This window comes from Zingiber officinale, chromosome 8A, assembly GCF_018446385.1.
Source record: "Zingiber officinale cultivar Zhangliang chromosome 8A, Zo_v1.1, whole genome shotgun sequence".
Taxonomy (NCBI): Eukaryota; Viridiplantae; Streptophyta; class Magnoliopsida; order Zingiberales; family Zingiberaceae; genus Zingiber; species Zingiber officinale.
The window spans coordinates 64,495,504-64,500,650 of record NC_056000.1 but is presented as its reverse complement, the minus strand read 5'-3'; the positions used below and the strand labels follow the sequence as shown (position 1 = coordinate 64,500,650).

The window sequence follows — 5,147 nt, the reverse complement described above, 5'->3', positions numbered from 1 at the left end:
ATTATCTTTGTTTGAACAGTACTCTGTGCTTTTAGTTGGATCGCGGAAGGCGATCTGAATGTTAACAGTTTGTTTGTGCTTTTGGTTGGAGCGCGGCATATTTTGTTCTTCCTTATTCTTCTCTTTCACCACTCGATCTGAATGTTGGTTATTTGAACAGTTTGTGCTTACTCTGACCGTACGTACGGCACTCACTTCATCCAAGGAGATCAGATTAATTAAGGAGATGACTAGGACTTCGGATCCTGATCACGCTACCTTATTGAAACTGAAGGTACGTTTGGATACGGTAGTATAATGTCTACAGGAGATTCAGGGGACGGTGAAAATTCTCAGTCGAGAGAAGTTACTCAAACTTGGAAATCACTTACTCGAAGTATGGATATTCCAGCTACAATGTACCGGTAATATATCAAATTCTCAGTTTGTGCTTATTTCCGATCATGCTGGATGGTTGATTGATAGTAACCCAAACAAGTGATATAGTAGTAATCGAAAGGACTCCACACCACACTATAATAATCGTCGGAATCTTCCTTTGTCCCATGAGTTCCTTTGTGACGGGGTAGAGGTGTGCTAACACCAAGAAGCTGAAGCAAACAGAACCCAGCAAGTCAGTCCAGTACTGTGGTAGTTGGCCCGACCAATACCGACAGCAATCGCAATCAAATTCAACACCATTATAGTGATGGGCGGTATCACCAGAGGGGTCAATTTGTGATCAGAGGGAAACAGGGCAAGGTGAACCTACGAGTCAGCTCAATCCCGGCAATCACCTTCAACAACCCCTGGACCATAGCGGCAAGGTGAGCACCGGTTCCTTCGATCAGCCAGAACTGCTCATTTCGCCACAATTCCTTGAACGTGATGTCATACCACTTGGTCTCGAGAATAGAGAGCATGCAGCGTGTCAGAGTGATGATGAGAAGGTACATGAGGAAGGTCCCATTGAGGATCTGCACAAAAAGCTGACCTGCAAACAGTGACAGCACTGGTAGGAAGCAATAGGCAACGAGGAAGATGGAGGTGAATGGGTAGATCCCGACATTGAAATATGCAACCCTCTGAAGAATTTTCATTCTTGAACTAGCAAGTAATGCATTGTTACGGGAGAAGAAGATCTCGACAGAACCTGTTGCCCGTTGAAGCCTTTGATGAAGCCTATCAGTTAAGTTCATTGGAGCCGTCCTGCGGAAGGCATCAGGCTTGGTTACACAATATACAGACTTCCAACCTCGATTATGCATCCTATAGCCAGTAACAACATCTTCAGACTCAGACCCGTAAATCCATCCAATGCAATGACCCCACTCAGTCTTATCTTCATACCCACTTGAAATGACACTGAGAGCTTTAGGAACAGCAGATGCATCAAGAAATTCCCTAGGAGCAGTGAGAATACCAGGCTGACGACCATACTTAATGGCAGGATGATCAGCAAGAGGTCGACCTTGAAGCTCAGCAGCTGGAATGGAATCAATGAGAAAAGATGAATTTCCAAATTTTTGAGGGAAAGTGGACATGGTCATTTCTTCAGTCATATAGTCTCCCAGGTGAAGAGCATGTGTCTCTTCAGATGCCGTGGCTGTTTGGCTTTTACGCTTTTGAGGAAAGCAGCAGCTGCAGCAGCAGCCTGCGTGATGCTCTTTGGAGCCAGGAGGATCAAAGCCATAAAGAGCAATTCGTCGGAAGAGGCAACCAGTACCAACATAAACTGGACGCATATCGATGCCGGTGAAATCTAGAGATGCAGCGTCTTCATAATTGCCAAATAATGGTTCATCACTTGGAGGCTTCAATATTACCTAGAACATAAACAGATTTTCAATTTTTGGATTATGTAAAGAGTTGCAATTATTGGAATATCAAGAGAGTAGACAAACAGAATAGACATTGGCATTGTGTTTGGCAATACCATGTTAGCAGTAAACCCAGCTAGTTTCCTCTACTCATACTTATGATTCATCTTGTGTAACTTAACTTTTTCCCTGTACTATATGGTATTTATAATCAGATAAAAAACAACATCATTTGTTGAAATGTAAAAAATAAATACAGAAATACAATCAATCCAACGTTTTCCAACTTGATTGATTCCTGTAACCGAATGCCAGCAACTAAAATTGTCAAAGTAGGTTGATTCCAATACGAAGCCAATTCTATTTAATCTAAAAATTGGAAATCAATTGATATCTTGTTCCTTAGCTATAGGATTAATTTGATGAAGTCAAAGAACCAAGTTTAAAATCTCTAACCATTAGGAGTTTTCACAAAAAACCAGGACCATATTGTTTCTTGTTTCAAAACATTGTTGTTCTGTGTAGGACCTCTCCAAAGTCCGAAGGAGAAATGGGGAGGAGAGTGTGGATACTCACTCCCTCACAGTTGCTTGGGAGTTTTAGGTAGTAGAGAGATACTTGGGCTTAGCAAAGAATCACATACGAAAGGTGGAAGATACTTAGAATTGGGGAATGGTCACAAATGAATGACGGAAGATGATAAAGGGTCAAGGAACTTGGTGAAGGGTCGTGAACAAACGATAGAGAAAGCTCGGGCTCATGTTAAGGATTCATAGAAGATGCATGAGATGATGGAGGAACAATATAAGGAGCTGCTAGATCAAGCTTAGTATTGAAGTATTAGAGCTTCTCACATGTCAGTTAGCAAGCAAAAATGAAAATTTTGGCTCATGGCAACCGACACGGCTAGAGATTTGAAACAGCAAATTCATGCAACTTTTGAATTGCCATTATCTAACTGAAAAAAAAATAGTTCAGTTCCTAGCTTGGAACCTTACACTCAGAAGATTAATCAGTGTACCCAATTCATATCAGATCCAATCCACTCCAAATAAAAAGCACAAAAGAGTAAAATCATATTCCAACAGATGAGATATGGTTAAACTACAAATAATATGCAGCAATACATGGTAAAGCAAGTAAAATTTTTTTTTTTTTTTTAAAAAAAAATTATGCAGCAGAAAAGTAATACCTGAATCATTCCACTATGATGATTATAAGAATGCGCTAAAGATGGATTCTCCCATGCTCCAGGCCAGTGTACACCGTTAGACATCCAAGTAGCTTTAGCAATCTCGATGGATTCTGGAGCAACCTCCATTGCATTTTTCACTTCCGATTCATAGTATGCATCAGATCGCCGTTTAATTGCATCAGACAAACCATTTATCCTAACTTCAAAATCATCATACTCTCTCTTTAACCGTCGCCGGTCGTTAACAAAGTCCGTATATCTCTGATTTATGTATGGATCTTGTGTCGAATTAAAGTAAATCTCGGGATTTCTACACCCAATATCATGTTTACGACAAAACGGAATCCATAATTTGGCAAAAGAAGCGGCTTCCACCATTGCCTCAAAAGTCAAAATGTTACCGGCATCATCAGAGACGTAACTACATAACTTTTCAGTAGAATAGTCCACAGCAAGAACAGAAAGTATAGTATTTGCAATTTCAAGTACCGTAGGTTCTTTCTTTGAATTGGCTATGGAAACAAATACATCTATGCCCGGGAGATCAGATTTTCCGGTGGGATTGTCACTTGAAATACTTTCAAAATTTTCTTTTAACACGGTGAGATTGACTACACGATTTATGGGGAATAATTTTGGCAATTGAGTTAATAGCCATGAGAATGCAAACCAAAGTTCACAGACAACCGATATACCCCATAACCAAATTGCATCCTCGTTTTTGTGCATGATTTTCCAAGCTAAATAAAATCCCAGAATAACTATATAGAAGAAGACAATGCGGCTAAACAAAAAAGAGAACCCTAATCAATATTTTCTTATAAAAAAGAACCAATACAAAAATTATAAAATAACTAAAACAAACAAAAAATGATATATTACCGGTACATTGTAGCTGGAATATCCATACTCCGAGTAAGTGATTTCCAAGTTTGAGTAAGTTCTCTCGACTGAGAATTTTCACCGTCCCCTGAATCTCCTGTAGACATTATACTACCGTATTCAAACGTACCTTCAGTTTCAAAGAAGGTAGCGTGATCACGATCCGAAGTCCTAGTCATCTTCTTAATTAATCTGATCTCCTTGGATGAAGTGAGTGCCGTACGTACGGTCAGAGTAAGCACAAACTGTTCAAATTACCAACATTCAGATCGAGTGGTGAAAGAGAAGAATAAGGAAGAACAAAATATGCCGCGCTCCAACCAAAAGCACAAACAAACTGTTAACATTCAGATCGCCTTCCGCGATCCAACTAAAAGCACAGAGTACTGTTCAAACAAAGATAATTACCAAAGTTCAGATCACTTACCTCGAGGTCGGCGGTGTAGCACAGAATGCAGATCTGACGGAGTGTGGCGCACCCTCACGGAGCGGAAAGGAGCGGAGCGGAGCTGAGCTGACGAGGTGGTGAAGGAGAAGAAAGAATGAAGGGATGTGGAGCGAAGGCGGGTTGATCCGTGTGCACGAAACGGAGAGGAGTCGTCGAGAAGCTTCGTGAGTCGTGCAGCCGTGGCAAAACTCGTACCGAGAGACGGAATCGTGTAGAGTGGCACGGCTTCTGGTTGGGTAGGAGAGGAGCTGCCACGGCTTTCTGTTAAGGAATTTGTATTTTGGCTCGGACACGAGACGAAGAGGAGTCATGTTACGCTCTATATAGAATTGTAGATGATGTGCGAAAAACTCGTACGAAGAAACAAACGGTTGTGAGAAGGAATCATGTAGGGTAACGAGGGTACGTGTAGGGTTTAGGATGGCATGCCTCTTCCCCAACCACCCACTGCATTCCACCGTCTAAGTACGTTTTCGTCCATCTCCCTCTCCGTGTATGTGACGTGTGAATGTTTTATTTGCTAATCGTTGTGGGTGTGTTTGCGGGTCTGTCAAAGTACGGTTTGCTAGTCTCTGTGGGTGGGTCTGTCTAACTACGGTTTACTCGAGAAGTAACCTGTTGTTGAAGTAGTTGAAAGCTTGTTGTAGTAGGGGATGACGTGTGAAAATGTTCCATTTGTTAGTACTAGTTACGCGAGCATAATGTCCGCTTGTTTTAGACAAAACTCGTACAATGGGAAGCTCTTATGATATATACATATGCGGTATATATTTATTAATACTTACTGCTATAAATGAGTTGAGTTTACTTAAACTTTTGGATG

At 41.1% G+C, this 5,147-nt stretch overlaps 1 pseudogene; it reads right to left on the bottom strand.

Annotated features, from left to right (window-relative positions):
* LOC122011613 lies at positions 1-4,611 on the bottom strand (annotated as a pseudogene).
* Positions 4,612-5,147: the final 536 nt, after the last annotated feature.